Consider the following 11,225-nt stretch of genomic DNA (forward strand, 5'->3'; position numbering starts at 1 on the left):
TTGCAGGTCTTAGCACCCTCAGTCTTGTAGCATAGCTCAGGGTATATAAGCCTGTATCTCTCACTATACTGTAAATCCTTTAACATAAGGGATCCTGTGCATCACTCAGCCCCCTGCCAAGGCCTTGCATTCTTGCTCAAAAATGCTTGTTGAATGGAAAATTAACAGGTGCTTTTATAGGCCTTTTTCATTTATATGTCCATAAATTCTTGATTGACACTGCAATTTCTTTAGAAACACCTATTCCCAGTATGCCACTCTCTTCTTCCCATCTACCAACACACCTATAAACACACACACACACACTCACACCTTGTAGTTTAAGCAAAACTAGCAACCAATTAATAAATATTTCACGAGCTATACCCAGTAAGACCACAGCCCTGTTGCTCCTCGATGTGTATTGGGTTGGCCAGAAAGTTCACTCGGTTTTAAGTAAAAATAAAAGACACCTTTTTCATTTTCACCAAGAACTTTGGGTATTCATTAACCAAAGGAACTTTTTAGCCAACCCAGTATTATCTTTCTGATCTATGTGCATATATGCATTTAAAGAATGAGGAAAGCAAGAACAACAACAACAAAAATCAAGCAGCCAAGAAGACAAAACCTACTATCTTATTCCTGGGATTCCAGGAAGCGATCTTAATATTACCATCATATAAAAATAAACGAGTACAAATAAATACTCTAATCAGGTCCTTAATTAAATCCAGCCTGCATAGATATTCTTTAAAAAAATATTTATTGAATGCCTACTATGAACCCCACAGTATTCTAGGAGCTGGGGATAAAGACCTTGTACCAAGTCCTTTCCCTGGGATCTGACCTCTGAAGCCCGAGCCTCAGCTCCCAGCCCCAACCCTCCCTGGGGGGGGTGGGTGAGCAGACAAGCCTCTCAGGTTATCCTGTCATACCAAAGTACTACTCTGTGCCAGCTGATTTTGTAGAATATGAAAAAAGAAACCCTGGTAGTCAGAAGCGATTTCCTAGCAACTGTGGCCGTGATGGAAAACTGTTTCTTTGGGGACAAGCCCTTTATGTCATCGTAAAACTCCTGGCTGATGAATTAATTAGTCCTAAAGACATTGATCCTGTTCAGCGTTATGTCCCACTACAGAACCAACTTAATGTGAGCATGAGGCTTTCCAATCAGGGCCCACTGGAAAATGATTTGGTTGTTTATGCAGCGCTCATAGCAGAAGGCCAACGCCTTCAAGTTTTCCTCAACACATATGGTATTCAGACTCACACTCCTCAACAGGTAGAACCCATTTAGATCTGGGCCCAGCAGGAGCTTGTGAAAGCTTATTTCCATCTGGGGATCAATGAAAAATTAGGACTCTGCGGAAGGCCAGATAGGCCCATTGGCTGCCTTGGTACATCAAAGATTTATCGCATTCTAGGAAAGACTGTGGTTTGTTACTCTATCATCTTTGACCTAAGTGATTTCTACATGTCTCAAGATGTTTTACTGCTGATAGATGACATAAAGAATGCACTACAGTTTATTAAGCAATACTGGAAAATGCATGGCCATCCACTTTTCCTTGTTCTCATCTGGGAAGACAATATAAGAGGTAGCCGATTCAATCCCATATTAGATATGCTGGCAGCTTTTAAGAAAGGAGTGGTTGGAGGAGTCAAAGTTCACATAGATTGTCTACAGACACTAATATCTGGAGCTGTGGTAGAACAACTTTTCTTACGAATCAGTGACACAGAAGAGCTTCCAGAATTTAAGAGTTTTGAGGAACTAGAAGTTCCCAAACATTCAAAAGTCAAATGACAAAGCAGCACCTCCAATGCTCCTGAACAAGAACAGCAGCCAGATGTCACCATTACTGAATGGAAAAACAAACCCACCCATGAAATTCTTCAAAAACTGAATGGCTGTAGTTGTCTGGCTAGCCAAGCCATCCTGCTGGGTATACTGCTCAAAAGAGAAGGGCCCAACTTCATCACAAAGGAAGGTACCGTTTCTGATCACATTGAGAGAGTCTATAGAAGAGCTGGCAGCAAAAAACGTTGGTCGGTGGTGCACCATACAGCAAGTCTTTTAAGTAAACTAGTGGACAGCCTGGCCCCATCCATTACTAATGTGTTTTTTTTTTTTCTTTTTTTTGCGGTACGCGGGCCTCTCACTGCTGTGGCCTCTCCCGCTGCGGAGCACAGGCTCCGGCTGCGCAGGCTCAGCGGCCATGGCTCACGGGCCCAGCCGCTCCGCGGCATGTGGGATCTTCCCGGACCGGGGCACGAGCCCGTGTCCCCTGCATTGGCAGGCGGACTCTCAACCACTGCGCCACCAAGGAAGCCCTTTTACTAATGTTTTAGTGCAGGGCAAACAGGTAACTCTGGGTGCCTTTGGACATGAAGAAGAGGTTATCTCTAATCCTTTGTCTCCAAGAGTGATTAAGAACATCATCCATTACAAGTGTAATACCCATGATGAGAGGGAGGCAGTCATTCAGCAAGAACTGATCATTCATATTGGCTGGATCATCTCCAATAACCCGGAGTTATTCTGTGGCATGCTGAAAATATGAATTGGGTGGATCATCCATGCTATGGAGTATGAACTACAGATCCGTGGAGGAAACAAGCCAGCCAGAGACATATCGGTTGTCACCTAGTGAAGTGAAACAGCTTCTGTTGGGTATTCTGCAGCCTCAACGGAATGGAAGATGTTGGCTGAACAGGTGTCAGATCGATGGGTCTTTGAATAGAACCCCCCCTGAGTTCTATGACCGAGTGTGGCAGATCCTGGAGCACACACCCAATGGAATCACTGTAGCCAGAAGGCATTTGCCCCAGCAACCAACCCTGTCAGATATGACCATGTATGAGATGAATTTCTCTCTCCTTGTTAAAGACATCTTGGGAAATATTGACCAGCCAAAGTACAGACAGATAGTTGTGGAGTTACTAATGGTTGTATCCATTGTACTGGAAAGAAACCCTGAGCTAGAATTTCAAGACAAAGTAGATCTAGACAAACTGGTGAAAGAAGCATTTCATGAATTTCAAAAAGATGAGAGTCGACTAAAAGAAGTTGAAAAACAAGATGACATGACTTCCTTTTACAGTACTCCCCTCCCTGGGAAAAAAAGGAACATGCAGCTATTTGACAAAGGTCGTGATGAATTTGCTGCTGGAAGGAGAAGTCAAGCCAAGCAATGATGACCCATGTCTGGTTAGCTAGTGAGGAAAGTGTTAGAGACTCTGTTGAGGCAGGTTTTCCAGAACTGTGTTAAGTTTGTGTTGAAGCTTAATCAAGGCAGCCATTTATGTGTGGGCTGATCATGCTGGTGAGTGGTTGCCACACCCTTGGCAGAGTTATTGGACCTCTTGCATGCCATAAGCAATCTGATGGTAAGAACTGCTTATAATCAAGTGAAAATAAGTTCTCATGATTATGCCCACTACAATAATAATCTTTACTGAACAATAGTAATTGTTTATGAATTGAAAGTTCACCACTGCATGTTTTATGATTACACAGCTCATCAAAATGAGTCTTTGCACTTTGGACTAAATTCCCACCTTACTGCCAATTAAATGAATTTTCCAACTAATTATGCATACTAGGAATGAAAATATAATGAAAGAATGGTAAATTTTTTTAAGTGGCATTATAATGCTAGAAAAAGATACCAATATGCATCATAAAAGCAAAATCAGCCAGCTGATATTTTGATTCTCAAACTGCATTATCGATAATATTTTAGTATACAGAGCTATTGTATAATTTTTGCCTTGTAAACATGATTGTGGTTTTGTATTTGTGCTAACTGTAATGGTTGAACTAAAATAATAAATCTATGCCTGATCCAAAAAAAAAAAAAAAAAAAAGACCGTGTACCTTGGAAGCTCATATTCTATAATGGGTGGGAACAGACAATAAACAATATATACATACAAGAGATCAGGTAGAGTCAGTGTATAAAGGGAAACACAACAGTTCAGGGGATAGAAGGAGGAGCATAGAGGGAAAGCTTTGATTTTTCATAGAAACTTGTTATTAAATTTTATTTTCTATAAATACACACCTTTCTCTCACCCTTATCCACTCTGGAGAGGAACAGAAATCCTCCCATCCCCTTCATGTGGGGACTTCCATGTATAATGCCTGAGATGTGAGGATGGCATACAAAAATACTATTTACAAAGGGGAAGAAGAAGGTATCTACTGCTACCTTCACCTTCAGACACCCTCCCCAGGCCCCTTTTGCTCCTTTAGAAAAAGCCCCTGGGAATCCATTTGAGTGTAGAAAAGCCTTTCCTCCAGAGAGGCATTCAAAACCCAACATAGAATAAAAGGCTCTGAGATTGAGGAAGAGCGAGAATGGCTAGCCAGTCAGATCCTAGCGGCGGGTGGGGGGGGGCGGGGTTACACCTCCATTACCCTGAGGTCAGCTTGAATAAAGTGAAAGCTGAGCCATGTAGATATATGGTAGAAGGGCATTTTAGGAAGAAGAAAGAACAAATGTAGAGTCCCTTAGAGGGGGAGTGTTTAGCCCATTTGAGCAAGAGCAATGGAGCCAGCATGGTTGAAGAGGAGTGAGAAATGGAAATAGATAAAGGGGAACCAGATGGCACAGGGCCTTGCGTAGTGAATGACCCTTTAGAAACTGACATTAATTTTATCTCTCTGAAAAAAGGAAAGCCTTGAAATAAAGTAAAACCAAAGGAGGACGGGAGGTGAGAAGAAAGAGAAAGGAAAAAATCCTAAGACTACATGCAAGTAGCTTTGCTTCTTTGTTGTTAATGGATGTGCTAAATTAATTCCAGGAAGGAACTTGTTAAAGTCTCTCTGCTCATCTCTCTTACATCCCCCTTCCTCTCTAACCTTAATGTCAATGTCTAACTTTTGATGTCTTCATCTACAGCCATAACTATTTACAAGCCCCAATGACTGTTTTCCCTGTCCATTCTATCCCATTTCAACACAACCACATTGTTGTCACAGCAATCTTCCTAAAGTCGGTATCTTATCATGTTTTTCTCATCTGAGTCTTCCTTTTAAGTTTCCTTCTCTAACCCAGGTACCCCACACTCTATACCAAACTGCAGTCCCCACTCTAGATTTAGTAGTTATTCCCTGAACACACCAGGCACTTTCACACTTTTATCCATACTTCACCTGGAGTGCTCCTCCCACTATCTCTCATTCTATACATCCACTCCAATCACCCTACCTCTGTAAACCTTTGACAGCATCCCCATATGTATTCCATCTCCATGGAAGAATTCATCATTTCCTCCCATATGCTTGCATGATACTTTACATATGTCACCACTGTAGCTCTTATCACATTTTATCAGAATGTGGTTATTAGATGGCTCTCTTCCTTGCAGAATGTGAGTTCTCTTAAGGTCAGGAACACCATACTCTTCATTTTTATATCCCAGATACTTAGCAGAGTAACATATTTTAAAAGATGTTTAATAACTATTTCTTGGATTAAAAACTAGAAATAATAGGAAATGACATGAAAATGGGGAAAGTCTCAAAGCAGAATTAGAAAACATGAGAAATCAAGATGGTAAAGAGATTTGCAAAGTCAGCAGAAAAAAAAAACATTACAAAAGATTAAAGCCAGAACAAAACTTTTATCTTCTTTAATCACTTAATTTGATAAGGGGTAGAATTGGGATTCAGAGTGCTCAAGCAGCAAATAAGTAGAAGACCTTGAACTCAAGTCTCATTGTTTGGTCCACAGTTCCTAGAAAAAAACACAAACCACAGACACAAAGCACCTGTAGATTGTCCTGTTCACCTGTAGACTATGCCTCTTTAACTGAGATGGAAAAAGTTTGAAGCAATTTTAATGCACCATCAAGTTCTTTTAAAACATTTTAATTTTACTTTTATTTACTTAAAAACTTTTTTCATATGACAGTTTTACTCCCCTGCATATACTCTGTATATGTATATTGGTATACCACTTCATGGTTTATGAAGCAGTAACCTATCGTTTCACCAGGTTCTCACAACAGTCCTTTGCGTTTTTGGTTTCAATTAGTTATTTTTCCCTTCACTATTCCACTGCTTCCTATGACTATAAAAGGTGACTTAAGATATCAAATAGGCAGCTGAAAATACTGTCTGCACTTCTATAGTTTAATATAGATGCACTGAAGATGGGACATCAGGAGCACTGGGTTCTGATGCTGCTGTGCCAACCTTGAGTTGTCACTTAACCTTCTGTGCCTCAGTTTATGCATCCAGAATTCAGGGAGGCTTGACCAGATCACTGTTTTCCAAAACTGGCTAGGCATCAAAACTGTCTGGAGGCCTTAATAAACTTAATCTTCTAGATCCCCTTCCCAGAACGTCTCAGGGGATGAGGACCAGAAATCTGTATTTTAAAAGCTCTCCAGGTGATTCTGATGAGCGATCATGTTGGGAAATCTCTAAACCAGATGATGTCTCAAGTCCCTGCTTGCTCTAGAACTGTGAATAAATCATTTTTCTCTTTTGCATCCATTGCTTTTTGTGCAAATCAGTCTTTAGATCCAGACACTGGGTTCCTCTCTGTGGCCTGGAGAAAACAGACTTAAGATGGTAAGACTAGCAAGACCGCAGAATTAACGGCTTTGACTATATCCTGGCCAACAGGAGCACATGAGAGCATAGTTTTCTTTTCTTTATTTTCCAACAGTAGGCTTCTTAAGTGAAAGAACTCACATATTTTCCAGAAGGGTCTGGCTGTTCTCAACAATGTAAGGGTTTATTATTATTATTTTCATCTGTTAATATTTCACGTTGGACTCTAAAAGCCATCTAAAATACTGAAGAAACTCAATGTCTTGTGTCTTATTTAACAAAATACACTAAAATGATAACATCAAGATGGAGTTTTCAACAAATTACTGATGCACAGATGGTGTTAAGGAGAAAACAACAAAGACAAGGAAAGAGACACCTCACCGTTACAAATTTTAAAACTTTAGTTTTATTTTATTTTTTGTTTTTCTTTTTAGTTCAAATAAGATTTTTTTCTGCTTCCGGAAAATCAACCTAATAACCCAACTGAAAAAAAGAGTAATACATAAACCACAAAATTAACTTATTGGTTGGTACAGCAAAGGGCATAGAGTAACTTAGGAAGTCTAAAACTTGAAAGACTACCAGGAGTTGAATACATGTAATTAACTAATCTTAATCTTTTGTTTCTCTCTTTAACTCACTGATTACACAGTATAAGATTAACTTTAAGACAAAGCCTTAAAGTCTTTCACTGGAGACTCCCCTCCAAATTCATACTTCCCAATCACCTTCTGGGCTAATGAGTGATTTCACCAACCATAAAGCCACTGTTACTAGATCCAGACTGTAGTTCTTTATCTTATTCACAATTATGTCAGGAAAACAGTCACATCTTTCTAAAATCATGATACTCAATATTCATTTATTTGTTTAAAAAGAATTTATGAATTAGGCACATAAAATGATGGTTAAGTCTCTACCTGTTTTGAACATTCTAGAAGAGAAGGCACATAAGCAAATAACCTGACAGTGCAATTAGTGCAATAAAAAGTAAAATTTTGTAGGGCATCAGGGATAGTTTCATAGCAGAAGAGATATTTGAACTAAGTCTTGAGAAATAAGTAGAGTTTGCCCTGTAGTCAAGGAGGAAAGCACTTCTAAGTAGAGAAAGCATGGAGTAAAAAGCTCTGGAAGGAGTGGTGGGGGGCACACTTGGGGAGATAATATGAGCCAGGTGATGGCTAAGAATAGCTGGGCAGCATTTCCACTATAGCTTTTTCTGTGTTACACTTATGATATCTTCTTTTTATTTCGGTCTTCCTTTCAAGAATTAGTTTAAAGCCTCTAAAACATTAAAAAATTCTTTGAAAATATTTTCTTCTTGGTTGTCCAGAAATACGTTACCATTTGCCATTCCCTAGTATTCTGGTCAAACACCACAGTCCAGAAAATCAAATCTTTTTTATTAATCCCTCTACATAATCAGTGTCTTCTTCCCATATCCTACTTTTTTTCTGATTCTACCTACCTCCCCCACTTCTCTGCAAAAGTTCTTTATTTTTCTACAAAGAATTTCAAAGTCAATTAAAATACATTTTAGGCTTCCTAATGACTACATTAATATTCTGAAGAATATCAAATAGGTAGTCCTTAATAGATTTCATAAAAGTAAAGTTTTAGACATATATTTAGTAATAGTTGTGCTTTAGTGTGTGACTAAAGTTCAGTCTTTGATAGAAAAGAAATTGAGTAAAAAAAAAAATCCTTTAATTCAGTTGATTATTCCTCTTAGAAGCCTGGCTGTTCAAACCTCAAGCCCTCATGTAAGTACTACCAGCCTTTGATTGTAGTTTATATAAATGATATCACTTTAGAAAGAAATAGATAGCATTGGAAATGCTAGAATTTTATAAAACCAAAAATTACACTGTTAACACTAATTTTCCACTCAAAATTTCAAAACACACACATACACACACACACACACACACGCACACCCCACACACACCCCACACCCCAGTTTGGTCCTGAACGAATTTGCCAGCTTTGTTGCCAGCGGCAGGACTCAAAGGCTGGCAGGCCCAAAGCATGAAAGCATGTTCACCTCCTCACCTATACATGCTCAACTAAAAATGACTGAGGCTCTTCTGTTCCAAATTTAAAACATGTAAAAGAATTGAGACGGAACACTTGCCTCACCTAGCATGGCCTTGATCAGTTTTCCTGATCTTTGTCATGAAAAGTTGCACAAGCAGACCTGGAGGGTTTTAGAAACTTAGGACTTGCTCAAGCCATGCTCGACCTTGGTTTTATCTGACCTGGTGCCTTCTTTGTGATCGTCTATTTGTATGTTTTTCAATAATCCTCTTTTGATGTGGGCAGCTAGAAGATTTTAGTCCAGAACATCTCTAAAATTCAAAAGTACCATTTTAATAATTTTTAATTAAAAAATAATCACTCTGGATACAGGAGTTCTGTAATTTTTTTTTTTTCGGTACGTGGGCCTCTCCCTGTTGTGGCCTCTCCCGTTGCGGAGCACAGGCTCCGGACGCGCAGGCTCAGTGGCCATGGCTCACGGGCCCAGCCGCTCCGCGGCATGTGGGACCTTCCTGGACTGGGGCATGAACCCGTGTCCCCTGCATCGGCAGGCGAACTCTCAACCACTGCGCCACCAGGGAAGCCCTGTAATTTTTTATTTGAAATATCTTGTTTGTTTCCTAGCACCCTTTGTCTCCTAACAGCTCCTTACTGCCAACAGAAAATGACCACATCAGAACCAAATCCGTCTATCCTCAAGTAACAGACATTGGTAGACACACTACATTCTGAGACTGTTCATCAGCCTTTGGCTGGTAGGGTTTAAATCCTGATTTACATTGGTTGCTCCAGAGATAACACTTACAACTTCACATTCACTGAGATGGGCTCTGATTCTTTTCATACAAACAGAGAAATGGGAGAGAATGGTAGGGCAAAGAGTGGGGAAAACAGTTCAAAATTCAGCGGTAAAAAGAAAGACACATACAGAGGGCGTGTGTATATATGTCGTCTTCATTTACTCTATTTCCTTTAATTTACCTTAACTTACCCAGGTTATATTTGCTCAGAATGAGGTTACAGTGTAATGTAGATTCTATAGGCCCAGCAGGAGTATAAAGTTTTAATATTTTTTATAAAGCCTTGAAAAACTATTTGTGGAATTTACTCCAATAAAATGACTTTTTTTTTTTTTTTTTTTTTTGGGCCATGCTGCACAGCTTGTGGGATCTCAGTTTCCAACCAGGGACTGAACCCGGGCCACAGCAGTGAAAGCCCTGAATCCTAACCATTAGGCAACCAGGGAACTCCCCCCCACAAAATGACATATTTAGAGGCAGAAATAAAAGTACAAATTTAGAGACTTCCCTGGTGGTCCAGTGGTTAAGAATCCATCTTCCAATGCAGGGGACACAGGCTCAATCCCTGGTCGGGGAACTAAGATCCCACATGCCGTGGGGCAACTAAGCCTGCACACCACTATTATTGAGCCCACGTGCCACAACTACAGAGCCCACGCATTCTGGAGCCCATGTGCCACAACTAGAGAGAAGCCTGAATGCCACAACTAGAGAGAGGCCTGTGCGGTGCAACTAAGAGGCTATGCAGCCAAAACTAAATAAATATTTTAAAAAATACAAATTTAATAGCTCACATTGCCTTAAATTTATATAGCTTCAAATTTTTTTGTTAGTGTGCCTTTCCAATTAGTTTTTTTTTTACCATGAATGTGACAGTATTAATATATATATCATAATTTATCATGAATATAACACATTATTAATATTATGATAATGCACTTTTGAACATATAAAGAGTATGCATGCTAGATTACTCGCTGTGGAGAACACTGATTATATAGGAACTGGTTTAATGTTTGAGGTACACTGTACTCTACTAAGCAAAATCAGTCTACTTCATCCATCAAAATTAATTGCTTCTTCTTCTTTGTATTAGACCCCCAGTATTTCGGCTGCCCTTCTATACTGCCACTATCTTCCTTAGGAACTTGCTTAGAAAAGAAAGAAGATGCATGTTCAGAAGTAATAGAGCTTCAAAGATATGACATGAAAGGCTACTCCTGTCTGTAATGAGACTATGCTTAGAAGTGAGAGATCCTAGGATGACTATGATCTCTTTACTGATGTCTCATCTTGGCCTATGTCCTAATTTGTTCCCAAGATGTCTCACCAGCCTTTTGGGTTATGTTTATGCAAGACTCTTAGTCCACTCTATAAATATATCCTTGCCTTAACCCCATACCAAGAGTGTTAATCTTTCACTATTCCTTCCATTTCCACCAAAGACAATACAGTTAGCTTCTTTCAGTACATCAGGTCTCTACTCCACGGCCCTGTCCTCTTTGAATTTAGATCATTCTGCACTCACTCCACAGCTGTCTCTTTGCATTCATTCCTGGCCCTATATGAGGAAGTGTATTTCCCACATAACCCTACAGTGTTCTTCTCTGGGAACCCAAACAACCTCTATAGACTTTATAATCTCCTTCCCTGAAATTAATTCTATCTGAATTCTAGGTGCAGAAATCAGAACCCACATTTGTTTTCTCCCTAGCCAATTGCCTTTTTGCATAGTTTGATTCTTTTATCTGACTAGGCAGTCCTTAGTTAGTTAGTTCCTATGGTTGGTCAATTATACTCTGAGATAAGTCACAACTCCTCATCTATTTTTCTGG

The 11,225-nt window shown here is 39.6% G+C and overlaps 1 pseudogene across 1 annotated transcript in view; it reads left to right on the top strand.

The window, feature by feature from the left end:
* LOC308616305 (phosphorylase b kinase regulatory subunit beta-like) overlaps positions 1-3,401 on the top strand; it is a 106,191-nt pseudogene extending 102,790 nt beyond the window's left edge. Inside the window, exons 4-5 of the transcript in view lie at positions 838-2,103; positions 2,315-3,401. The product of the transcript in view is annotated as a phosphorylase b kinase regulatory subunit beta-like (transcript). The remainder of the gene's footprint in view (positions 1-837; positions 2,104-2,314) is intronic.
* The last annotated feature ends 7,824 nt before the right edge of the window (positions 3,402-11,225 follow it).

The sequence above is a fragment of the Mesoplodon bidens genome (genome assembly GCF_964165515.1).
Source record: "Mesoplodon bidens genome assembly, chromosome: 4".
In the NCBI taxonomy this organism is placed as follows: domain Eukaryota; kingdom Metazoa; phylum Chordata; class Mammalia; order Artiodactyla; family Ziphiidae; genus Mesoplodon; species Mesoplodon bidens.